The sequence below is a fragment of the Canis lupus genome, chromosome 31, assembly GCF_003254725.2.
Source record: "Canis lupus dingo isolate Sandy chromosome 31, ASM325472v2, whole genome shotgun sequence".
In the NCBI taxonomy this organism is placed as follows: Eukaryota; Metazoa; Chordata; class Mammalia; order Carnivora; family Canidae; genus Canis; species Canis lupus.
Window position 1 is genome coordinate 31,654,944 of NC_064273.1, and position 27,904 is coordinate 31,682,847.

The 27,904-nt window shown below is 42.4% G+C and overlaps 1 protein-coding gene and 1 long non-coding RNA gene across 8 annotated transcripts in view; both read right to left on the minus strand.

Annotated features, from left to right (window-relative positions):
• Window positions 1-27,645, minus strand: LOC112661926 (uncharacterized). Its single transcript, XR_003138091.3, has 4 exons — window positions 27,227-27,645; window positions 2,120-2,234; window positions 925-1,060; window positions 1-186 (listed from the first exon to the last, which is right to left on the minus strand). It is a non-coding gene; the product is annotated as an uncharacterized LOC112661926 (long non-coding RNA).
• The window catches only part of HLCS (holocarboxylase synthetase), a 218,404-nt gene that overhangs the window by 113,261 nt on the left and 77,239 nt on the right, over window positions 1-27,904 (minus strand). The gene's annotated exons all lie outside the window — the stretch shown is intronic.

Here is a 27,904-nt window from a genome sequence, read left to right on the forward strand (position 1 = left end):
TTCTTTTTTAAGATTTTATTTTTAAGTTATCTCTACACCCAACATGGGGCTCAAACTTACAACCCCGAGATCAAGAATACTGTGCTCCACCAAGGAGCCAGCCAGGTATCCCAAGAAAAGCTATTTCTTCCAAACGATGTCAACAAATAGAGTAAAAGAGAATCTCGTCATTTTGCCACCTGATTTCTGCAAGAATCATAATAAAAGTATGGAGTGAAAAATAAATAAATAAATAAATAAATAAAAATAAATAAACAAACAAATAAATAAATAAATAAATGAATGAATGAATGGAGTGAAAGTCTGGACTAGCCTCAAAGCGTCTCCCTCACAGATGACCTATTTATATACAAAAGGAAAGCAATGATGTGTGGGTGAACGTGAACCTCATGCGGGACAGCTGGCGCCCTGAGCCTCCCAATGGGATGCCCTGAGGACGTGACATCACATGGGTTGTGTTCCTGCCCCCAAAGGCTTGAATCAAATCCTATATTCTTCCCCACGTCAATACCAGGATGACAAAGGAAGGCTGGGGGAATGCTCCAGATTATATGAGACTCCAGAGATGCAGCCACACATGCAATGAGCGATTCTGGAATGGGGTTAGATGACCACAGGGGATGTGGCTGACAACGGGCAATGTGTGGATACACACTATTGGAAAAAGACTTTGAGGGGCGCCTGGGTGGCTCAGTCGGTTAAGCCTCTGCCTTCGGCTCAGGTTGTGATCCCAGGTCCTGGGATGGAGCCCTGCATCAGGCTTCTCAGCAGGGAGTCTACTCCTCCCTCTGTCTCTGATCCTACCACCTGCTCCTGTTCTCTCTCCCTCTCTCTCTCAAATGAATAAATAAAAAATCAGGAAGGAAGAAAGGAAGGAAGGAAAAAGAAAAAAGAAAAGAAAAGAGAAAGAAAATGACATTGTACCAATATTAAACATGCTGAGTTACACGATGTGCTGTAGTTACACAAGAGAAAGTCTTGTTCTTAACATGTAGGGTTGAGAGGGCATGAGGGCTCAGGATACACATATACTCACAACACGTGTGTACTCATTCATTGACTGAAAAAGAGAAAGCAAATGTGGCAAAATGTTAGCAACTGGTGAATCTTTATGCTTATCTTTCTTTTAAAATAGGAAGCTTGAAGTATTGCAAAAACGGACATGGAAAGCAATGAGGTGTTCAAGGATCCCAGCAGACCTTGCAATCACACTAAGTCCCGCAAAGGAATGGGACGGGGCATCTGGGCCACACAGGGCTGGAGCAGTGGTTCAACGTGAAGCCACACAATGGAGAATTAAAAGTGTCGAATACACAACTGATGAATTCTTCAAATCTCCATCTAAAACTAATGATGTAAAAAAAAATAAAAATAAATAAAACTAATGATGTACTCTATGTGACTAATTGAATTTAAATTTAAAAAATTAAAAATAGTGATTTCTGGGTGGCCCAGTAGTTGAGCCATCTGCCTGACTCAGGTCATGATCCCAGGTCCTGGGATCGAGTCCCACATCGGGCTCCCCGCAAGGATCCTGCTTCTCCCTCTGCCTATGTCTCTGCCTTTCTCCATGTGTGTCTCATGAAGAGATAAATAAAATCTTAAAAAATAATAAATTAGGGACACCTGGGTGGCTCAGTGGTTGAGCATCTGCCTTCGGCTCAGGGCGTGATCCCAGGATTCAAGATTGAATCCCACATCGGGAACTTGATCCCGGTACTCCAGGATCATGCCCTGAGCCGAAGGTAGACCCCCAACCACTGACCCACTCAGGCGTCCCCAAAAAATTATAAATTAAAAAAAAATAAAAGCATCAAATACAATTGTATATTAACTAACTGGAATCTAAATAAAAACATTAAAAAAAAAAACTGTCAAAGACAAAGGGATTAGAAGACAGGCGGCTGCTACCAAAAGCCACAGTGGCCATCCGGGAGAAGGCTTGGACCCCGGCAGAAGATGAGAGAGGGGCCCAGCCAGAGCTCCACAGGACCAGCAGTGAGGGCCCCCTCCGGAGACTCCTGTGACTGAGATCGCATCACCAGGTGGACTCTGTGCCCTCAGACAGGAGGGGAGGCAGAGGGAGGCATGATTACCTGTGAGGGATGAATCTACTGACCTTCTCTGGCCTTGGCTCCTTCACCTACACAATAAGAGGAAGGGGAGGAAGGCACTGGAAAGCCCGTTAGTACATCAAAGTGCTCAATAAAGACCTCTTGCTGACTCCTGCACAACTGGAAAGGCAAAAAACGAGAGGAGGCCGTGAGAGAGGGGACCCAATAGAAGAGACACAAAGCACCATCCCAGGGAGGTAGCAGAGGGGATGTCTCCAAATAGCGACAGTGAAGCAGCCCTAGAGGAAGGCTTCAGGAAAGGAAAACTGAAACCAACCAATGCAGTTAAGGATTTGGGAAATAACTTTGGTAAGTTTCATTAAGTGTTGGGGGGGAGGGTGTATACACAATTCAGTGGCTTTTAGTGTATCCTCAAAGTCACAGAACTACCATCACTGCGTATTTCCAGAATATTCTTATCAACTCCCCCCAAAATAACCACCTACGCATTAACATTCAATCCCTGCATCTGCCAACCCCTGGCAACTACAATAATCTTACTTTGCGTCTCTATGGATGAGCCTATTCTGCACTTTTTAAAAATATTTTATTCATTTATTCATGAGAGACACAGAGAGAGGGGTAGAGACACAGGCAGAGAGAGAAGCAGGCTCCCTGTGGGGAGCCCGATGTGGGACTCGATCCCAGGACCCCGGGACTATGACCTGAGCCAAAGGCAGACACTCAACCACTGAGCCACCCAGGTGCCCTATTCTGGAAATTTCATATGAAGGATCATACAACGTGCAGTCTTCTGTGACCGTCATTCCTTTACTCAGCATAATGTTTCCAAGTCCATCCATGTGCAGTATGGACGAGTGCTTCATTTCCTTTTATGGCTGAATAATATTCCATTGTGTGGATGGACCATGTTTCATTACTGCATTCATCTACTGATGGGCATTGGGTTGTTCCACCAATTGGCTACCATGAATAATATGGCTATAAATATCCACCTACAAGTTTTATGCAGACCCACCCATGTTTCATTTCTCTTGGGTAGATACCTACCTGTCCAGCAGCTGGGTCACAAGGGAGCTCTATGTTTCATCTTTGGAGGAACTGCCAGACTGTTTCTTCCAAAGTCACTGTAACATTTTCCATTGGCACCAGCAGTGTATGAGGGTTCTAATTCCTCCACATACTCACTCATACTTCTTCCTGTGTGTCTCTTTTATTATAGCCATCTTCGTGGGGGAGAGGTGGCCTCTCCTTATGGTCTTGATTTGCACTTTCTTGACCGCTAATGATGTTGAGCATCTTTTCATGTGCTCATGACCAGGTCTGTTTTCCCTCAAAATTTTCTAAGATTTTCTGTATTCTTTAATCTCACATTCTGCCCTACAAGCTCAGAAATGCTCGGCATCCGTGTCTCTCACCCTCCTGCTCTCTGCGTTTTCCCACCTCACAGCCATAGCCTGTGAGCCCTACAGAACCTGTAATCTCAGCTTTCAGACCTGGAAGGGGATGAAAGAACCTCTAATCAAGCACTTATATGTTTGACAGACAAGAGAAGGAAGCAGGCAGGGGCAGGGCCGGGTGGCTTGGCAAAGCAAAAGCAACTCAGTGATGGATGAAGTGAAGCCCCAAGGTCTCTGGACGATTCTTTCCACCAAGCCAAGCCACACCCCTAAGTCAACACTTGCCATTTCTTAACTGCCACAAATTCCCCAAATCCCACAAGCCAAAAATGTACACGCAACCATAATACGAGTGCTCGTTACTCTCCCAGGCCTGGTGTGGCACACACAGAACGCTAATCCTGCCTCTGGGTGTGTGTAGTCGGGGGGGACACATGGCACACGGGCACCAGTGTGATGTCAAGATGCATAAGGGTCTAAGGAGAGAGCTCCTGACTCTACCTGGAGACATGGATGAGGCATCCAGAGTACACAGCTGACCGAGCTTGCCCTGTGAGCATGAAGCAGATAGGAAATAGTGGGGAAGGCAGTTAGGCAGTGGGACTAGCACATTCAAAGATCCAGTTTCAGGACACAGCAGGTGTTTTCGTGAAACTGAAAGTAGCAGCAGGGTCACAGGCAGGGTCGTAGGCAGACCCGGGCTGAAAAGAAAGGCTGGAGCCAAGTGGCATGCTACAGGTTGGGCTTTTGTAGAGGAAATGCAGACCTTGTGAGCTTTTGAGAAAGGAAGGGAAGTGATCAAATGTGCACTTCAAGAGATCACTGGAGAGACTGCATCCCTGAACATCGTGCACATAGATTTTTTTTTCAGCAAAGTTATGAAAACTGAAAATTACTATAAAACAACACATAAACTTGTTCAACATTCTCTTTATATTATTTCCTCTTTGAGAAGTTGTGCTGCCCAAGACCAACTAGTGCCTTTCAACCTTCTACCCTGGAATGAAGAAATGCTACTATGACTTGGGGAACTCTGTCTGCTATGTGCCCCAAAGCAGTGGTCTTCAGATCTTTAGCTTGCATATCACCCTAAAAATTCATAAAAAACTATGTCTTGCATATTTTTAAGTTAACATATAATGGCTTTCAGTATAAGCTTGGATAGCTCCAAAGGCTGGAATCTCTGGCTTAGGGTAGACATTGATATTTTAAATAAAACTAGTATACCACTCTTAAATGTATTCAAAGGAATCAAAGTGCCACAAAAATGTGTTGCCCACAATCATCTATTTAAAAAGTACATGAACAGGGGCACCTGGGTGGCTCAGTCGAAGTGTCTGCCTTCGGCTCAGGTCGTGATCCCAGGGTCCTGGGATCGAGTCCCACATTGGGCTCCTCACAGGGAGCCTGCTTCTCCCTCTGCCTGTGTCTCTGCCTCCCTCTGTGTGTCTCTCATGAATAAATAAATAAAGTCTTTTAAAAATATTTTTATTGCGGGGATCCCTGGGTGGCTCAGCGGTTTAGCACCTGCCTTCAGCCCAGGGTGTGATCCTGGGGTCCTGGGATCGAGTCCCGCATCAGGCTCCCTACACAGGGCCTGCTTCTCCCTCTGCCTCTGTCTCTGACTCTCTCTGTGTGTGTCTCTCATGAATAAATAAATAAATAAGTAATCTAAAAAAATTTTTATTGCAAGTTGATTTAGAGTTATAATTATCAATAGTAGAGAACTGATCAAAATATTGACATTTCAAATTTTGATAAAAATCATACACCTTAAAACTTGGAATCCACTGGAAATACATCTGTTAGGAAATGAATGGGCCCTTCTTCTTTATTGCATCCATGGCTGGATATTCCTTATTGCTTATGAGAGAGGAGACAACAGCAAGCCCATCCCTTCTTTCCACTTTCACACATTAAACACTGAGAAACCTTATTCACATACGTAAGTATGGGGAAATAGAAGGAGTTTTATTACAGCAAGGTCACTCAACTCTTTAAACTCCTTCCAACACATTTGCCAAAAATCACACCCTTATGTATCATCGAAGAATCTTTTTTTAATGACCTGTCAGCTGACAGATGCGGTAGGTCTTCCTTCAATTTTGTCTAAAGACCTGGAAATCACCCAAGGGGCAGAAAGGAACAGCCACCTGGTGGCATTCACTTTCTGACATCAATATTTCACACTGCTCTTCTGTTTGCCACCCCAGAGGCTATGCTCCAGCTCGGGCAAGCCTCCATCCATAACAAAAAGGGTGGGTGGGTGCGTGGGTGAGTGTGGATAAAAACCCACCTGAGGCCCCACCGCAGGTGTGGATTTCAGGGACGAGTCCACACAGGGGCTCAGGGTCTGGAATCTGAACCCTCCCCACTCGCAGACCCCAGAAAGCACCGCTGAAAGACCACTGCTCCAAGGCACGCATGGGCAGACCACTGTCTACCACTCAGGTTAAACCTGTAAAGGAGGCTTTGCTCCTATTGACACCAAGAGTGGACAGGGAAGCAGGAACACAGCAAGGCCAGAAAAGGGTGAAAAAGATAGAAAAGATCAAGAAGGGCTTAAAAAAAAAAAGCAACACTGAGCTGAGCTCCACAAATCAGAACTCTGCCACCTGTCCCCTGAAAGTCCATGAAACGGGGCGCCTGGGTGGCTCAGTGGTTGAGCGTCCGCCTTGGGCTCAGGGCGTGATCCTGGGGTCCTGGGATCGAGTCCTGCATCGTGCTCCCTACATGGAGCCTGCTTCTCCTTCTGCCTGTGTCTCTGCCTCTCTCTCTCTCTGTCTCTCATGAATAAATAATAAAATCTTAAAAAAAAAAAAAGTCCATGAACCGAAAGTGTTCACCTTCCTCAGCTGTCCCCTTGCCAGTCCCTGCTTCTCCCTCACTGCACCCCAGAATCTCTCTGCAGAATCTCTTTGCACACAGTGTTGTGTTGTTGTTCTGAAAACAAAAGGCCATCATTTCAACCCCAGGGCTTCCAAACAAACAGTAGATGTGATAGAACATTCTGACCATTCCATCACCACCATTCTGATACGCTCTCGTAACTCAAAATTATTCCCTTATCATATGCACTTCATATGACATCAGCTACCACACAAGTTTTTAATACACAGTAAGCAGATGGCCCCTGGAACTTCCCTTATATCTCACATCTGGTATTGTACTCCATATAAGGTGCTGAGTCCGATTTTTTAATAAAAACATGGCCTGAGCTTGTAAAAGTTCAAGTAAAATATACCTCTAAAACTGCTGTATTTAATTTCCAGTCATGAAAGTCCAAAATTATTGTAAAATAATACTCAACCTTTTTCATAGATCCGTTCAGCGAAGCTTAAAACTACTTTCCTTTCAGAAAGGAAAAGAGCTTCATAACTAACAGCTTCTTGGGTTCACATGTGCTATCTTACTTTTGTGAGCCTGAATTGTATAAATTTTATAACCTTCCAATCTGGACAAAATTAGTTTGGTTAGTAGCGGCGGAGTAATAAGGCACTGAAGTTTCTGGAGAGCGGCAGGGGGAAGGGAAAGGCAGAAAATGGTGAAGATGAAATCAAATGGGTCCACCTGAGGCTTGGAAGAAATTCATCTTCCTCTAAAATGAGATTCATGAAATTCACGAAATTCACACGCTGGCAAATAAAGACCTCGACACACACACAGGTGACCGTAACCACGCTCTTCTGATCCAACCATCGTTTTGATTATGTTACGGCACTGTACATGAGGGTGGTGTGTAAGTGCGTCTCTACCAAAAGGGCACAGATTTGTGCAAAGCTCCAACTCCCAGCTGTGCAGCTGATCCGACCCAAGCAGCTCCGCGTGCACTGCATCTCCCGCTCTGGCCCATGAAAGGCACAGTTCCTCGAATTTCGAGGACTGTTCCATGATTTGAGCAAATCCACAGCGGAAACGCAGGGATCACATTCCTTCGATCATAAATTCCTCAAAAGCAATCTTGCTCCCAAGGCAGCTGGTTCTAAATCAAAAGGTAACTTTCATTTCCTTTAAATAATTTGGTTTCATCTTTATCATCTTCAACCGCAGATTTCTAAATTGTTACTAAATTGGGTAACTAAGTAGAAATAAATGAGTATTAGATGCCAGCTATAAAACAAAGTCAAAAAGTGGAGCAGTTTAAAAAAAGAAAAGGTGTTCTGCTCTAACGAATCTACTCAGTAATAAATATTTCTCCGAAGAACTATCAGCCTAGTGTTTTTCTTTCTTTCTTTTTTTCCCTTTTTTTTTTTTTTTTTTTTGAGGGTGGGGAAGGGAGGGTGCTTATTAACTCCCTAGTTATCAGAATTGAAATGCAGGAATCAGCTGACAAGGCCACTGTACAGAAACATGTTCTCTCAAATTCCGGGGGCCAAAGTGTAAACTGGCATATCCACTCGGTTTGGTTGGCAGTTTAAGAAAAGCTATCAAGACTAAAGACACACCCCCGATGACCCAATTCCCACGGGAGAGAATTATCACACGTGTCCACAACGACCCGGGGGATGTAAGGGCATTGCAACACCAAATCTAAGAGCAACTGGTCTACTCAGCTAACTATGCATTAGTAGGAAATACTAAGAGTGGCCTGTTCTTACTGTGGAGTATCACCCGGCAGTGAAGTATCACCAGGCAGTGGAAAGGAACAGGCTGGATTGATACACTGTAGCAGGTGCGTCTCCAAGACGCCTGGTCAATGACACAATATTGCAGCAGCAAAGATAGAAAGCAGTGCCCCCCACCTATCCTCCCCTCTTCCTGGCGCCCCGTACATCTCCTTCCAGCCGGGCTGGCTGGACCAGGCTCTTGCCAAAGGACGGTCGGCGTGTGCCACTCCAGCTCTCCTTAAGAGACCATCCCTGGTCCGCTATTTCCACCCTTTTGCCATTCCCACCAGATAGAACAGCAATGACCAGACTGACCTGGAAAGCCACATGTTAAAGACACAGTGCTACTGTCAGCCTGGTGCCCTGAAAGACTGCAGGGAACACAGCAGCCCAATGACCTAGGCTACTTCTCCTGGACTCTTGTATGAGGCCAAACTGAATACTTTTATTTTTATTTTTATTTTTTTAAGATTTTATTTATTTAGGGACATCTGGATGGCTCAGTCGGTTAAGTGTCCTCCTTCGGCTCAGGGCGTGATCCTCGAGTCCAGGGATCAAGTCCCACATCGGGCTCCCTGTATGGAGCCTGCTTCTCCCTCTGCCTGTGTCTCTGCCTCTGTGTGTGTGTGGGTGGGGGGGGGGTGTCTCATGAATAAATAAATAAATCTTTAAAAAAGAAAAGATTTTGTTATTTATTCATGGGAGACACAGAGAGAGGCAGAGACATAGGCAGAGGGAGAAGCAGGCTCCCTACAGGGAGCCTGATGTGGGACCCAGGATCACACCCTAGGGAAGGCAGACGCTCAACTGCTGAGCCACCCAGGTGTCCCAATGTCTTTCTTTTAAAGCCAACTTGTTGCTAGGCCACCTGCTACATAGCAACTTAGTCTTTAATCTCAATATAGACGCATATAGCCAGACACCTGTTACATAACACTATATAGAAAAGTCCTTGAAAAAGATCAACCTCCCAACAGTGATCACAGAGGTGGGAATAGGGGATGAGATGTGTCAGGGCAAAGAAAACAGGACCGGGGTGAATTTTAACATTAGTTGCAATTTTTAATTTTGCAAAATTAAAAGCAAAATACGTTCATGTATTACATCCATCATTTGGAAAATGAAAACAATCTATACAACTGGATGATTTTCAGTACCAATGACATCTTGCCTCTCAATTCTCCACTGAGCCTGTATTTTCATCCCAATGTAACTCTAGCAAATACATCCTTCCACAGAGCAGAAAGAAAATGACCACCAGGGGAATCCCTGGGTGGCTCAGCAGTTGAGCACCTGCCTTCAGCCCAGGGGGTGATCCTGGTGTCCTGGGATCGAGTCCCACATCAGGCTCCCTGCATGGAGCTTGCTTCTCCTTCTGTCTGTGTCTCTGCCTCTCTCTCTCTCTACCTCTCTCTCTCTCTCTCTCTCATGAATAAATAAATAAAATCTTTAAAAAAGAAAAAAAAAGATCACCAAAATAAAAATCATAATGGAGAAAAGCATCAAGAAAATATTGTTTGCCTGCCACCCACACCCTGGAAAGGGGGCGGACAACTGCCCCGCATAAGCAGAGAACTGTCTCAATGGAGTGTGGTCCTGCCCGTCTGAGGGTCTCCAGACTCTGGGAGCAGCCCATTCCCCAGGCCAGGAGCGCACTGGCCTTGGCCAGGAGCTGGGGCAGAGGCTTGGGGGTTAATAGCAGCCCCTCCTCCCTACAAGCTGCACTTTTCTTCCCATGAAAACTGGAGAGACTGGAGAGACTGTCTGGGCTCTGATTCCTCGGATTCATGCCTCGGCTGGAATGTTGAAAAGCAAAATCACAACTTTTTTTTTTTTTTTTTAATGATCTGAGTCCATTTTTTAGGGGAAAGAGGTTTAATTTTAGACAAGTATCTTCCAGCTATCTTCTATGTCCCAGAAAAGAGCTTTCAATTTTCAAATCTCATTTCTTTCCTAGAGATTACCCAAGTAAACTGCATTTCGTGTTTTCAAAACATCCTTTGCCTTAGAAAACAAAACGAAACACTGACAGAAAAAGAAGGTATGCTTAAGAAGTTCCATGGAACTCAGAGAAAAACCACCTCCAATAATTTCTCATCTTTACCAGATTCACTTTGTCCCTATTAAATTATCCAACCCCATAAGAAAGTCTTTTTCTGATGCCACAGCCTTATTTTGTTAATCCTTCACTCGAAATTTGCTGACATCCTTAATCTCGTGTTTATATCGGTGGAGCTGAGCCATAGGCTCTGAGAATATAGCACTGCCTCACGGTAGTACATCAAATCGCATCCCCTTAATTTCTAAAAAAAAAAAGGAAATAGAGGTCATCCCACCTAGAATTATTTTATGAACAATAAGGGAGCCTAATTTCTGGAGGACTAGGACAGAGATAGGAACAGCAGAGACCCTCCCCCCTTTAAAATAAAAGCTCTGAACCCCCAGTATCTATGGCAACCCCAAACTGCAAAGGATCTAAAGAGTAAAAGCTGCCTGCTGTGGTTTTAAAATAATTCCACACCAAAGCACACGTGCTGCTCATTTCAGGGACTTGGGAAATTGACACCGAAGGTCCTTGGCAAGATCTGGCTGCTTTCGTTTTGTCGGGAACACAGCCTCTGGCCACCACCAGTCTGACCACTGTGTCTCCTCGGACGCACGTCAGGCTTTTTAATACCATGGAGAAGCATGGTGAGGGGGAAAAGAGAAATTTTGGAAAGTTCTAACCAGTCGGCCTTGTACACAGCCTCAGGAAACAGTCCCCCTCATGGTTATTAGCCATTCGCTCATTACCTTGATTAGTTATTACTCACAATGATTTCTACCCAGAGGAGCACCTTGCTCCTTCCCATTTCCCAGAATATAGGTCACAATTCATGTAAAAACTAGACTATCAAGGAAGAGAAAGAAGGGATGCCTGGGTGGTTCAGTGGTTGAGCGCCTGCCTTTGGCTCAGGGTGTGATCCTGGGGTCCTGGGATCGAGTCCTGCATCGGGCTCCCCACAAGGAGCCTGCTTCTCCCTCTGCCTGTGTCTCTGCCTCTCTCTCTGTGTCTCCCATGAATAAATAAATAAAAATCTTAAGAAAAAAAAAAGAAAAGAAAAAAAGGGGAGAAAAAGAAAGAGAAAGAAGATGCATTACTACCTGTGCCATCATTCCATCAATTGTTGGCAAATCGGCTCAATTTGGAGATAATATGGGTTTTCATCTCAGTCTCCTCCCAGAGATCACTGCTAAGGAATGAAGAGTGGAAAGTGTCCCTCAAAGTCTTAAGGGGTGGCGGGGAGAGGTAGAAATTGCTTCACAACAAAACACCACGTTAGGAAAAATATCTTTAAAAAAAAAAAAGATTTAGTTATTTGAGAGAGAGAGTGCAAGCAAGCAGGCGGAGGGGCAGAGGGAGAGAGAATCTTCCAGCAGACTCCTGGCATGAGCCAGGAGCCTGACACAGGCAGGACTCGATCCCACGACCCTGAGATCATGACCTGAACCAAAATCAAGAGTCACACACTTCACCGACTGAGCTACCCAGGCAGCTCATTACAAAAAATATCTTAAAGACTACTTATGAGAAGAATTCCCAATAAAGTGATGAGCTCCAAGACTAAAATCCAAGGGTGCCTGGGTGACTCAGTGGTTGAGCGCCTGCCTTTGGCTCAGGTCATGATCCTGGAGTCCTGGGATCCAGTCCTGTGTCGGGCTCCACAGGGAGCCTGCTTCTCCCTCTGCCTGTGTCTCGCCTCTCTCTCTGTGTCTCTCATGAATAAATAAATAAAATCTTAAAAAGAAAAAATAAAGCATACAAATTCTAATAAAATTGGTATGATTTAAAAAAAAAAAAAAAGACTAAACTCCAAGCACTAAGAGAAGGCCAGCTCCTCAGTCTACCACGACTGAAAGGACACTGGAGGGCAGAAGCACCTACCCCCCTCACCCGCCTCCGGCTGGAGCCTTGGAGAGGCTCTTTTGAGCAACTGTGGAGTAAAATTACATCAGAATACACATTAATGAGAATATTTTAAATAACGAGAACGCTGCTAATTATATCTTTTCTTTTTAACACGGGGTTGAACACTTTACAGCAACCCTGAGACTCGCGTGTGCCCAGCAGGGAGCCTCCTATTCGGCACACACTTGTAAAGGCCATGACAGCAGCCTGGACCATATGAGGTGTGAGAAATGAAAACTTTATGTGCAGACAAATTTAGATTTTTAAAATATTTTCACTAGGGGCATAAATAAAGAGAAATTAGACCCCTGGGATTTCAGAAAACGAGAATACAGACTGTGATTTTTGTTTTAAATTTTAGTACTCAGAATACCCAATACCTAAGGAGTAAATAATCCAGCAAGTCACCAAAAGGAACACTTCAGTGTTAACTTCATACTTTTCATATCCTTTAAGCTGTTTTGTTCCCGGAAGGCGGGGAGGCGGGTGGGGGGGATTGTGTACATTGAAACAAGAGAAAGAATGGTGAAAAATGTTTGAACGTAGGAAGCAACACACATTTCCTTTTATGATGTGCCTCTCCTATGTAACTGGGGATGCCAAGTGTTTACAGAACTCCAACTTTCATGAATTTATTAATTTATTTGTTTGTAAATTTATTTTAAGTATACTATCAGGACTATTTTTACAACTCTTCCCCAGTAATTCACTTATTACAAAAAATAAGAACACATTACAGCAAGGGTGAATTTTGGAGCATCCGCTCATGTATCCCCCTGCCCAGTAATAGTCTACCATCTATAATCTATTATACTTGCCTTAGTACATACCTATCAACCAGTCTATGCATCCACTTATGCTTCATGCATTTCAACATAAATTTCACATTTCCCCCTCTTAATACTTAAGCCTGCATTTTTAAAAAAGATTTTATTTATTTATTCAAGAGAGACACAGAGAAAGAGAGAAGCAGAGACATAGGCAGAGGGAGAAGCAGGCTCCCTGTGGGGAGCCCGACACAGGACTCGATCCCAGGACCCCAGGATCACGCCCTGAGCCAAAGGCAGATGCTCAACCATTGAGCCACCCAGGTGCCCCTTAAGCCTGCATTTCACTAGATTTCAATATATTAGTTTGTATGTAAAATTTACCTGCAGTGATATCATCACCGGGATCATGACCTGAGCCAAAGGCAGAAGCTTAGCCGCTTAGCCGCCCAGGCGCCCTGTGCATATAGTTTTTGAGATTCCTGCAAGTTGATAGATGTATCAGCAGTCCAACCTTTGTTATTGCTGAGTGATATTCAAGTGTATGAATATGCTACAATGTATCCATTTATGTGTTTGACAGATGTGTGGGCTGTTCCCAGGTTTTGGCTATTAAAAATTAAGCTGCTATGAACAATGACATACAACACGTGTACACACATATTTTCATTTAGCCTGGGTGAATAACTAGGAAGGCAGAGGACTGCTGGCAGAAGGGAAGTACAAGTTTACTTTTATTAAAAAAAAAAAAAAACCTTTATAAAAAAAACCATCATTTTTCCAAAGTGGCTATACCATTTTATATTCCTGCCAACAATGAGATGTTTAGGAATTGTGGTTGTTCCACATCCTCACCAATATTTGATGCGATCAGTCTCTTCTATTTTTAGCTAATCTGGTGGATGTGGGGGTGTGCAGTGGGATCTCATTCTGGTTTTAATTTGCATTTTCCTGAAGACAGAAAATGTTAAGGGTCTTTTCATGTGCTTACGTGGCTGCTGGCATTCCTATTTTGTCAAGCATTGTTCACATGTTATAACTGAGCTGTCTGTCATTTGATTATTCAGTTGTAAATGTTCTTTATGTATCCCAGATACCAGTTTTTGTCAAATATAGGTTTGTGCAAATATTATCTGCCAGCATGTCATTCTATTCATTTTATCACTATCTTTTTGAAGAGCATACCGTTTCCATTTTTATGAAGTCTCACTTGTTAATTGTTTTAATGGTTACTGCTTTTGGTAACCAGTTCATGAAATCTCTGCATACCACTAAAAGTCACGAAAATACTTTATTTTCCTTTAGAAGCATTTTAATTTTAGCTCTTGGATAGCTCTATGATCTATCAAATCAATCCCCGTGTATGATGTGATATAAGAGCTAAGATTCACTTACTTTCCTATGAGGACTATGCATAAGGTTATGCCAGCACCATTTCTTGAAAAGACTTTCCTTTCTCCTTTGGACTGCTTTGACACCAATGACAAAAATCAAATGGCCAATTAAGGGCAGGTCTATTTCTGAAATATACTGTTCTCTTGATCTATCTCTTGTTAATGTCAATATGACATGCCTTAATTATTACAATTTTACAGTTATTCTTAAAGCCAGAAAATATGACTTCTCCAACTTTGTTCTTGTTTAAAATTACTCTCTATTGTAGTGTCCTTGCATTTTTATGTAAATTATATGTAAAATTTAGAATCAGCTTCCACCTTTCTACTAAAACTCCTCTTGTAATTTTGGTTAAACTTGTATTGAATTCATAAATCAATTTAAAGCAAACTGGCATCTTAATATTGAGTCTTCTCTTCTACAATCATAGTATCTCTATTTAGATATTCCTTAACTTTGAAAGGTTTCAGGACGCCTGGGTGGCTCAGTGGTTGAGCATCTGCCTTCAGCTCAGGGCGTGATCCCGAGGTCCCGGGATCAAGTCCCACATCAAGCTCCTTGCACAGAGCCTGCTTCTCCCTCTGCCTGTGTCTCTGCCTCTCTCTGTGTGTGTCTCTTGCGAATAATTAAAATCTTTTTAAATTTTAAAAGTTAAAAAATTAAAAATTTTTTAAATTAAAAAAACTCAGAAAGGTTTCTAATTTCTATTGTGATTCTTCCTTGATCCATGGATTATTTAGATGTTGTGTTGTTTAATTTTAAAATATTTGTGATTTTTCCTAGATACATTTTTGTTACTGACTTCTATGTTGATTCCATTGTGGACAGAGAAGGTGTGTCTTGCTCTATGTGATTTCAATCACTTTATTTTTATGGAGACATATTTTACAGCCCAGCATATAATCTACCTTGGCGAATATACCAGGTGCACTTGAAGAGTGTGTGCATTCAGCTGGATGCCGTGTTCTATAAACGCCAATTAGGTGATGGGAGTTGATAATGTTATTCAGATCTTTTGTTTTTCACTTATTTTTGGTTAGTTGTTCTAGCACCTGTTAAGAAAGTGGTATTCAAATCTCCAACTGTGATGGTGGATTTATCTGCTTTTCTCTTAATTCTATTAATTTTCTCCTCATTTTTTTGAAGCTCTGTGATCAGGCAAATACACAACTATGATTGTTATGTCTTCTCAGTGAAATGACCCTTTTATCCTGATGAACTATTCCTTTATCTCTCCTTATTCTTTGTCCTAAAGTCTGTTTTATTGGATGTTAATAAAGTCACATCTGTCTTCTGAAGCTTGCTGTTTGCGTGGAATATCTTTTTCCATCCCTCTGCTTTTAATCTATCTACATCTTTATAATTAAGCATGTCTTAAGTCTTAAAGAGAACATATACTCAGGTCTTGCTTTTTTTTTTTTTTTTAATCCATTCTGACACTCTTTTAACTGCAGTGTTTAGTCGATGATCATTTAGCTGAATTATGCCTGACATTTTGTTCATTTTTGTTTTTCCTTCTATTTTTCATTCCAATATTCCTTTTTTTCCTGCCTTCTTTTGAATTATTTGGATTTTTAGTTTATCTACTTGCTTTTTAGCTGTACTTCCTTGCCTTATGTTTCATAAGGCAAAAAGATTTCTTTTAATTAATTTATTTAAAGAGAGATTTTGTGTGAGGGGAGGGGCAGAGGGAGAGAGAGAGAAAGAATCTCAAGTAGATTCCCCGCTGAGCATGGAATGCAATACAGGGCTTGATCTCCTGGATTATGACCTCAGCCGAAATCAAGAGTCGGACCCTTAACTGACTGAGCCACCTGGACACCCCTTTGCCTTACATTTCTAGTGATTACAATATAAATGCTTAACTGACACATCTATCAAGTTTATACCATTTCACATCAGATGTAGAAATACTGCCACCTATAGTTCCATTTACTCCTCTTCTACTTTCCTTTATGTTAGAGTTGTTATATGTACACCACCAGCATACACAAGGTGATGCCAGATGTTATAATTTTTGCTGTAAACAGTCATATATTGGGGCGCCTGGGAGGCTCAGTTGGTTAGGCATCAGCCTTCGGCTCAGGTCACAATTCCAGGGTCTTGGGATCAAGCACCACATTGGGCTCCCTGCTCAGCATGGAGCCTGCTTCTCCCTCTTCCTGTGCCCCTCCCCAAGCCCTTTTGTGCTCTTAGATAAATAAATAAAATCTTTTTTTTTTAAGTCATACTGCTTTAAAGAAATTAAGTAAGGGGGATCCCCGGGTGGCTCAGCAGTTTAACGCCTGCTTTTGGTCCAGGGCGCAATCCTGGAGTCCCGGGATCAAGTCCCACATCGGGCTCTCTGCATGGAGCCTGCTTCTTCCTCTGCCTGTGTTTCTGCCTCTCCCTCTTTCTCTTTCTCTCTCTCTCTGTGTCTCTCATGAATAAGTAAATAAAATCTTAAAAAAAAAAAAAAGAAATTAAGTAGGGAAAGGTACTGTAAATTTACTCAGTTGCTGTTTCGTTTCTTCTTGAAGGATCCAAGTTTCCCTCTGGCGTAGTTCCCTCTACTCCCTGGCACTCCCATTGGCATTCTATCCAGTGTATCTGCACTATAACAATTTATCTTAGTGTCCTTTTATCTGGGAGTGTATTTTGCCTTCACTGTTGAAGCCTATTTTTGCTGGGTGTAGAATTCTGGGTTGACAGGGTTGTGGTTTTTTTTTTTTTTTTTTTTTTTTTTTTGGAGCCCTTTACAAATACTGTCCCATTCTTTTCGGGCTTCCATGATTTCTGATGATAAATTGTGCATGTTCAACTCATCATTCCTCTGCATGTAAAGCAATGTTTTCCTCTGGCTGCTTTCAATACTTTCCCTTTATCTTTGTCTTCAGCAGTTCAACTATGATGTGCTCTGGTGTACTTTCATCAGCTTCATCCTGTTCATGGTTTGCTGAACATATTGAACTTGCCAATTCATGTCTTTTACCAACTTGGGGGATCACATGGCCATCGTTTCCTCAAATATTTTTTTCTGCCTCATCTGTCTCTCTTCTTGTGGGATGCCAATTACTATATATTGGATATTTTTAGATTATCCCACAGGTTCCTGAGGCTTGATTTTTTTCCCTAGTCTTTTTCTCTCTTCTTCAAATTGGATAATTATTATTATTCTATTTTCAAGTTCACAGAACTTGAGAACATGAGGAAAATATCATTATATCCATACAGTTGATCTTTGAAGGGTTATTGTGAACTAGACAAGCTAAAAGGAAAAAAAAATGCCATTCTAATTTTTAAAGGAAATTACTAATTAGAGATGGCCTATCCCTGTTGAAATTCAAGGAAATAAGGAAATTACTTCTATGTAGTACCTAGTACAACATGAGTACCAGGAACTGAACTGAGACTTTCACATGTACCCTTCTATTTAACCCAGGAATATAGGTATTACTGTCCATGTTTTACAGATAATGGTACAGAAGAGCAAACAAGTTAAGTAAGATGTCTCACTAGTAAGCTCAAGAACTGGGACTTTAACTATGACTCCCATTATACCCCTCCACAAAAAAAATCTCCTAACAAACTTAAGAAAATCACCAAGAATTAGATATGCAAGGTAATCTGATTTTCTATTATAACAAGATTAGTAATATGCATAGACGTTGGAAGGATGGGGGATATAGTGTATTAGGATTTCAACAAAGCACCTGTAATAATATAGTATTAGGGGCTAGGAATTAAAGCTCTCACACAAATCTTTTAAATGCTGGTTCTACCACTTAACTCTTCGTATGGCTCTGGCCATTTCAACCCTCCAAGCAATAGCTCTCTCATTTCTTAAAATGGGAACCACATAATGGTACCTATCTCCTAGGGTTCTGGTAAAGACTGAATGGTGAAAATGCACGTAATGCACAGTACCTGCCACACAGTACATGCCAGATTAATTTCAGCTATTATTAAGGCATGGCATCTCTGTGGACAAAAGATGAAACAATGTGAATTATATAATGGTGATGAAATAACATGAAATGTTATAAACAACAAGTATTATTAGCCTCATCCCATTCAACTTCTAGCAATGTCTGCTTTTGTTTTATAATTTTCCAATTATCTTCTGGAAAAGAAATATTATAATGGGGTCAACTAAAGAATTATACAGAACCATTGCCTCAAAAAGAAATATGCTTATTATTTAGAAGAGAAAAATGCTGGAAATGACAGGAGAGCATTCACTGGAGATTGCTTAAATAAATCATGGCCAAACTATATGCACAGAACAAAAGACGTGTTTTTAGCAGACTATCTGATCGCATGGGAAGTGATTATTTCATAAACAACATAATCACAGTCTTACATGTATTGTGTAGGATGAAAACAGACTAGAAGAAAATATACGAAAAGATTAATATGGTCATTTGTAGGTGGTGGGGTAACAGATGAATTTCATTTCCTTAGTATAAATTACTATATTGCCTAGTTTTCCATAATGGTCAAGAATTCTTTTTATAACTAAAAAAAATACTTTCAGAAAAAATAATTAGTTTATGTACACTGGCTGGCTTTATGTCAAGACTTTTGGTCCTTCAGACCTAAAGTTTTCATCCCCAAAATGGCGATATAACTAAATGTTCATTTCTGGAGATGCTGAGAAAAAAGGTGATATGGGGATTAAAACAGCCAATAATGATCCTCAAATATCTTAAACCATCTGAACTAATTAACAGATCTTTTAACTATTATTTGGGAGAAAGTTAAATAAATTTTCTTGACTTAGATCCATGGCCAGACTTCCTCTTTGGAATGGGACGAGTTTTAAAGGACCCATCCCTTTAGGACAGCACTAGTCCTAAGATGCTGGGATGAGCTGCCTGAAGGTGTAACAGCTCAATAAATATTTGTAAATTGAACAATGCCATAAAGTTGCTCACCATGAAGGATTCAGAAACATCTGAAACAGTGCAGAGGGCATTCAGGCAGCTGGCCTTTCAGGTGCCACCCCCAGATCTAAGAGACCATGAGAGTTTTGGTATTCATCGTTGGTCTGATTTCGGGTTTACGAGATGCCAGCTATGACAACGTTGTGCTGAACGGATTTGATCTGTTTCATGACAGTTTCCAGGTGCCAGAGCAAAACAGGAAAAGTGCTTCCAATCTTACCAGGGGGTTCCACCTCCACTGACCTGCCTGCAGAACTCCAAGACAGCCTCCGATGATCGTCAACAGTTGGGAGGCACCATACATTGCAACAAAAAGAAGGGAAGGGAAAGAAAGGAACGACATCTATACAGAAAGCTACAGGAAGCCTTTTAACTGAGCTTCTAAACAAAAACAGAAACAATAGTTTGTAAGGGGAGGTTCTCATCAGAGATTTATAATCCTAACAGGCAATACACAAGTTTCTCCACCAAAGCTGAGATTCCCCTCTCGGAGTCTGGGTGTTTGAAACCCAAGCTACTCCAGCAGAGACTTCTCTCAAACATTACTCATCTATTAACTGGAGACATTTGACTAATCACTGGATAATCACCCCAAGATAACAGCTACTTAGCTTAACAGGGGCAGGGGATCTAGCCAGGCTTCCCTGAGTTCCAGAGGGGAGCCCAGTCATTCAGTTCTCATTTTCAGTCTGGGGAAGGTCAGAAAACTGAATGGCGCTGAGTTTTATGACTAATACGTGCATAACTTTGACATGACTCACAGTAACAACAAAAGAAACACAGTATAATCCCTTTGGGTTGTGTAGTTGCACCTACAACAGGAGAAAGAGCTTATCTCATAACAGATATACTTCAATCCCCATTGCCTTAAATCTTCTTGGAACAAGGCAGGGTATAAAAAGAAACAGTCCAGGGGCTCCTGGGGGGCTCAGTCAGCTAAGCATTCAACTCTTGATTTCAGCTCAGGTCATGATCTCAGGATCATGGGATTGGGCCCTGTGTCAGGCTCCACCCTCAGCATAGACTCTGCTTGAGATTCTCTCTCTCCCTCTCCGTCTGCCTCTCCCCCAGTTCACACTCTAAATAAATAATTAAAATCTTTTTAAATTAATTAATTAAAAATTGTTTTCAAAAAGAAAGAAAAACAGTTCAGTCAACCATGTCAGCCTGCCATTACGATTTAATTGTCCCTGTCAGCTGGGCCTGAGTGTCCAGGTGACAAGACCTTGGGCACTTTGTTGGCCAGTGGTCTCGACTGACACCCATGACCTGAGGAACCAGGCTCTAGAAGGCTCTCCAACCCCATTTGTATGGCGTGGGGTGGGGTGGGGTGGGGCGGGGCAGGGGGGGGGTAGTTCATGTAAAAAGGGGCTTTATTGCTTAAAATATATATATAAAATCAAGCCACAGATCTAGTACAACCCTCTCATTTTACAGATAAGGAAATGGATCCAGAGAATTTGGGTGGTTCCCCCAACATCACACAGCTGGTGTGTGAGAATGACAGAGATAAAATTACGGTCTAAGTTTCCAAGGTCACTGACACCGCGATCCCACCATGTAGTTTCATTTTGGGGTAAATTCTGTTCACACTCTTTTACCCAATTTTAAGCTGGGAAAACTACATTAGTATCCAGGTGACCTCTAGAGCCAAAGGTCAGAAAAAGAAGTAGGGAGAGACCTCAGCATAATCCCTTCCTCTTCTCTTGTCTCCTCTACCCTTCCCACATCCCGAGAAAACACTTCTCTGCCAGGCAATGACTTCATCATTTTCCTTCTCGCTAATTTGAATACTCTTGTGGGAGAGCCAAACAAAAAATGAAAATGATGAATGACCCCTTGTGCAATGCAGAAAAAATGTGGCGTCTGGGTCTCAGAGTGATGGAATCCCCCTCATGCAGAAACAGAACATGCTTCTCTCCAAAACAAAAAGCAGAAACAAGGGCATTTCATAGCTCCGAGTGTGTGTGGACAAATGGTAGGTGTGTAAAAGATTTTAAAGGGGCAGATGAAAGCAAATCAACCCTCACCTCCAAAGCAGGTAAGTGTTTTATGTGAAAGAAAAACAGAAATTTTTCTGAGTCACAAAGCCATGTCGGGGGAGGAAAGGGAACGGGGGAGAGGTATGCAGAAGGGGCCAAGGGAAAAAGATCTGCTTGATCACCTAACACATTTTTACGAAAACAAACGTTTTAACCCACAGTTCAGCCTCTACTTCCTCACATGTATACAGGTAAGTGGCCATACTTGATCATGAATATCAAAATCTAAGAATATTTAAAATTTTTCCACTTAGAAACTAGGGGCACCTGAATGGCTCAGTGATTGAGCGTCTGCCTTTGGCTCAGGGCATGATCCTGGGGTCCAGGGATTGAGTCCCGCATCGGGCTCCCTGCATGGAGCCTGCTTCTCCCTCTGCCTGTGTCTCTGCCTCTCTCTATGTCTCTCATGAATAAATAAATAAAATCTTTAAAAAAAAATGTGAATTCATAAACTAAGTTTTACTTTTTTCCTGCATTGAGTTTTACTTTTTTTAAATGAAGCATATTTGACATATAACACTGTGTACATTTATGATGTAGGTGTTAACTGGATACACTTATCTGTTGTAATGTGATTGCTATTGTAGCGATAATTGGCACCTCTATTACTTATCATTTCTGTTTTTTGGTTTTAAGTAGGCTCCATGCCCTTCACGGGACGCAAACTCACAACCCTGAGATCAAGAGTCAGATGTTTCACTGACTGAGCCATCAAGACGCCCCTCACATTATTCTTTTTTTTTTTTTTTTTTTTTTAGTGGTTGGAATACGTTCTAGTCTCAAAGTATGTTTGACAATTATCATATGGTCCTGTTTACATTCACTGTGCTGTGCATTAGATCATGAGGACTTACTTAAGAACAACTCATTCATTACAAGTTTGTGCTCTTAAACAACATCTGCTCCAAGCTCCCACCCCCCCCCATTCCCTGGTAACCACCATTCTATTCTCTGTTCTTACAAGCCTCGCTTTTCAAGATCCCACATACAAGTGACATCACACAGTACTTCTCTTTCTCCATCCAACTTCTCTCACTTAGCATGACGTCCTGTCCATGTTGTCACATAACCAAGTTTTTTAAACGCTGCTTTCTTGTCATACTTTTTTTTACTGCAGTAGAACCTTGGGACACATTCTCAATCTTCATTTTTGTGTTTTAGAGTAGATGGTTATCATCAGTCTCCATCTGTACCCATCTCAGTGGGCAAAGAGGAGATACAACCAGCACTTACCGACCACTGAGCAAAGGGCTCCTCATTTCACCCCTCCCTTTGGCCCTCAACACAAGTGGCATTCCTATGAGTGGGCATCACTACAGTTTGCTCGTTTCAAGATGAGAAGTCATGGAATTTGCCAGCAATGCTCAGAGGCGTGAGATGCTGTCAGCACCATGTGCTACCCTGACCCCAGATTTCTTATCTGTCCACTCTGGGCCCTCCCTGTCATTAAGAAACCACTCCTCTGCACTCAATAACTAAGAGTGAAAACATTCCCAGCCATCAGAGGACTCGGTTCGCTTCTAAATTGCAGTTAACACTTGGCTTTCTAAGATGCATCTGAACCAGGGAAAAACATGTTTAGGGAATTTGCTGTTACCTTCTTTACTGAAAGCCTTTTCCATCCCCAAACCTCGCTTTATTACCCTTTATGGCATTTTATTATTTGTTTGAATATAACAGAGGCATCTGACAAAATGAGTATCAAATGCGGTATACAGCTGAGCAATTCTGCAGAGTTTTAAGTTTATCTGAGACGTTTAACTCAAAACAATCGTGTGACATCAAACACGTATTTCTGAGCAGCACGAGAAATTTAGGGGTTCAAGGAAGATATGGGTGATACACAAGGCATATTGTGAAATGGATGAAAATGTTCAAAGAGTTGATGTTCTGGCTCTTTCCAAATGACTGTTGTTACCTATGAAAATAATAAATTGTGAAGATTTAAAAAAAGAACAAATGTGATTAAAAGAAGGGGGAAAAACTGGCTCCACATATTTCAAGGGTAATACAAACACAGACAATGGACTATGTTTTCTCATCTTTCAAGAAAAGCTGGACTAAAACAACACATTTTTGGCAAGATAGTAACTAGTGATGAGCCATCATGCTTCATGCATGATGAGAAAAAACTGCCAAAATCTTCAACAAAAACCCCACCCCAAGAAAATACATATTACAATCTGGGGCAAAAACAATGCTGATCTGTTTCACAGACATTCACAGCACTGCCATTGAAGAGCATGTGATGAAGATTAAGGATAAGTAAATGGTGGCCTGCATGGTTTCTGATTTACCCAAGATCACTCATGTAGTAAAAGGCAAAACTGGAATTCCAACCTAGTACATCCTCAGATCTAAGCCCCTAGGTCAAACCAGTAAGCCTATCCTCAGGAATTAAAAATGAGTAAACCATGGGGAACTAGTTGTCTCTGCAAATACTTCCCACAGTGGATACCTCACGATAGTATTTTAGGGTTTTGTGTTTGGTATGGTTTGGTTTGATTTTGGTTTTGGTTTTTTGGTCTGGCATACCCTCAAAAGATTAAAAATCACCACCACTGAGAACATGAGAAGACTGTGCAGTGTGTTTGGAAGAAGGCTCCAGAGGAAGAGCTTCCATTGTGTGTGGGGTCCAGAAGAAGCACCGCCATGGCTGGGCAGCCTGTCCTGCATGCCCCTGAAGCCAATGACGTTCACTGCTCACATGGCCATCGCTGGATGGTTATATTCACCCTCACTCTTCTGTACAGCAAAACCTGGGACGCTTCAGGTTATCCAATAGTTAAATGTTGTTTAATGATAAGAGAGACAAAGAAGGTCCAATTCTAATGAAAATGCTACCCAGACAACACATGTTGCAACCATCACAAAATGGCAAGCCTCACAATGAGTTTACCCCACTTTAAAAAAAAAAAAAAAATCAGCTACAGACTGTGAAAGCAAACATCCTAAAACACTAAAAATTAATGTGGAGGCATCTCTGGAAAATAATGGGCCACTTCAAAATTCACTTCCAGGAGCTTGGCATGTGAAAGGTTAACTTATTCAGGTGTTGAATTTGGGGGGGGAGGGAAGCATTTGATGGAGAACTTGCCAAAATCACCAGCCCTTCAGTTGTGACCTCTAGAGTCAAAGGCTAGGGTTATATTCTAAACCTTAATTTAGAAGTAAACATTAAAATGAAGGTTTCTTTAAAATACTTCAATAATTTTCACTTTAGAAGTACCAAATTGGCCCATAAAAAAGCTCACACTAATTATTCCAAAGCAATCAACTTCTTAAAAACCCTTTATTTCACAATTATACCAACATCCCATTAATTTGGGACACTTACCCATGTATTTATTCTTTGCTCATTACCTATGTGCACATTAAGAGTACACCAATAACACAATACAGGCATTAATATGTAAAACGTCAACAAAAGCCATCTGGAAAGCTAATGAATAATCAAGGGATTTCAAATTAAACTACAGAATTTTCCCTTAGAATCTTTAGGACAACACTGTCAAGTTCAATCTATTCACTTCGCCTCCAGAATCAATTTTTCAAACCTTATGACAGGTCTAATCGCTTCCACCTGTGTCTCTAGCTTGACTCTTGACTGGCATGCTACCAGCCAGGGTGGAAATGTAGACAAAGACCCCTATTAGGATCCGGCTGTTTCTCTACTGTGAGGTCACTCAGCCATTAAATTAGTTCCAGCCCAATTTCTGTCTCTCAGGCCTCGACTTCAGGGGAGGAGGGTGTGCAGGAGAGCAAGTTAGGGGAACAGAACCAGAAGAGCAGAAAAGGGAAAAGAGATATTTGGGACTGAGTAGACACACATGCAGAGTGGCGAGAAGCTAGGATGGGCCCTAAATGCTGAAACAAAAATCCTCTTTCTGAAATGATGGTGGCAGTGCTCCCCGAAGTGATTCCCCCAAAATGTTTTCCAAAACTGTGTTATGGGATTGTTTTTCCATTTCACTCCATTTGCCTGCAGGAAGTCCACTGTCTCCCATGCAAAGTGAGCCTAATTCACAAAACCATTTCAGCCTTCCAGAGGTGCTGGAGCAAGGCTGGCTGGTGAAAGAGGCCGACTCAGGAAGATCGCCCGATCGAGGGAGGGTACAGCGCCCCAGATCTCACAGCTGAGAGCAAGGCCCAGGGGAGGGATATTGCCACGGTTACAGAGCCAGGGCGCGATAAAATATTCAGTTCTAGCATTCTGCTCACCAGACCGGGAGATTTATGGAGAAGAAATGGGTAGGAAATACCAGAAAGAGAGATAGAACATGGAAGACTCCTAACTCTGGGAAACGAACTAGGGGTGGTGGAAGGGGAGGAGGGCAGGGGGTGGGGGTGACTGGGTGGCGGGCACTGAGGGGAGCACTTGACAGGATGAGCACTGGGTGTTATTCTGTATGTCGGCAAATTGAAACCAATAAAAAATAAATTATTTTAAAAAAAAGAAAAAAAAAAGGAATGATGCCTGACACATAGTAACTGCTCAAAAAAAAAAATTCACTGACCAGTCTACTTCCTTCCCTCCAACACGTTACCTAATACGCCCGCTTCTCTCCACCCAAAGCCCTCATGCTCAGAACAAGAAGGGTGCCCACAACGTGTATGGACTGAACGTGCGCTGCAATTTGAGTCTTCCAATGCACTGTAAGGCTGGGGTAGTACCTTCTCCATCATTCTCCCTCATGCACCTAACACAGTGCCTGGCATATAGCAGGCACGTCGTAAATGCTTATTCCATGAATGAGGAAGGCAAGCATCAGCCTGAAAAACCCAGAGACTTAAACAATAGTAAGAAAATAAACAACTTATTTAATAAGGAAATCTGTATTATTCTTTACAAATAAAAAAGTGAAAAAAAAAAAAAAGTGGCCGCCCTGGGTGTGTTTATTGGGGATATAGCAGTATATGCAAAGGAAACCAGTATCAACAAGTTTGTGTCCATCTGACTCGCCATCAACTTCCTGGCTTCACACAGGAGTTATTTCAACATCTGACAGCGACTTGGCAAAAGTCATTGAAAAAGATGATATGAGTCAAAGTCTAATAAGTGACAACTCCAAAATTATCATAACTTGGGGCACCTGGGTGGCTCAGGGGTTGAGCATCTGCCTTTGGCTCAGGTCGTGATCCCCAGGGTCATGAGATCGAGTCCCACATCGGGCTCCCCAGTGAGAGCCTGCTTTTCCCTCTACTTATGCTTCTGCCTCTGTGTGTGTGTGTCTCTCATGAAGAAATAAGTAAAATCTTTAAAATATATATATCATAACTCAGTTACTCCCAAGCTCTGTGGTCTAGCCTAATGCCTTCTCCACAGCTGAAACTTATCATGAGATGAGACACAATGTAGTATCCCAACCATGCAACTTGGAGTTATTTCTCCCAGCAGTGATGATGGATTAGCACCATCTATCGCCACCACTGGGTGGTGTAGACCCCACCACCACCAATAGCTCACATTTATAAATGGCTTCCGGGGTGCACAGCTGTAGGACGTGACTGTGGGACATTGTAAAGTTCACTGGTCCAGACACAGTACTGAACCCATGCCCTTGGGCCCTATCCAATCAGCTGAGCTAACTGGTCACAGGAAAATCTACCAGGAAATAGGGCAGAAAGAAAAAGAAAAGGGTCTAAAGGCAATCAAATCCAGCATTACATCCAAAAGGTTACCCTGACAATGGAGTAGAGAACCCATTTCAGGGTCAGAAACACATGCCAGGGAAAATGACTAGAACAGGAAATACAGGGTGAAATTATCTGTCCTAATCAGACTGGTGGGTAGCTCGGCCACGATTAGGGGAACATTACCCACTGACATGGCTTTCACTTCTTATATTTGGAGAGGGGAGCCCACAAGGCCCTTCAATTGCCTTGATTTAGTTGTCAGCAAGCAGCTGCCTTATCCCCTCCACCCCCTCCCCCCGCCAGTTACTCCCTTTCCCCAGAGCTCCTTCCCCTCTGCTGAATTACTAACACACCTTTAAAGTTCACAGTTTAGGGGCCAGCGTGAAGGCGGTCGTGGTGCATGGTTTTCACACCAGCCAGCTTTCATACCTTGAGATCAAATGGAAGCTTTCAATGCCTGTCTCAGGGCCACGGTAGGTTAACTGGGTTTGTAGCCAAAGGAGAAAGTAGGATGCCCTCTGAAGTATTTGTCAGAAGAGAAATTTCCAAATCGTCCTCAATTTGCACTAGTAACATAAGAAAAATACCTCTAATGGCACTGAGTAGGCAGTGACACAGAATTAATGTTAGTACTCAAATAATTATTTTCGCCCATGATTCTTCTTTGATGGTTATTCACACAGAACCATCAGAGGCCTATTACAGTCTTCAGAAACTTCTATCTCTATGGAAACCATAAGGCTGACCTAGAAGGCCGTGATTTCACCCTAAGAACACCAACCCTGAGCCCTCACAGAGAGTGGGTGTCAGAAGCCCATTCCCTCTGATGTATATCTCAAATATGATACAGTCAGGACCCTCCTAAAAGGCAAAGCCACAACCCAAGGACACCAGGCTAGAGAGCATGACCAGGAACTTACCTACCACCACCCCAGGGAGACTTTCCACTCCCTGCCCAGGGTATCTCATGGTCTCCATTTCACTCACAGCAGCACAGTGCATGGGGGTGCTGGAGGCAGAGAAAAAAGATTTTAGAAACCTCATAATAGGGACGCCTGGGTGGCTCAGTAGTTGAGCGTTTGCCTTCGGCTCAGGTCATGATCCCAG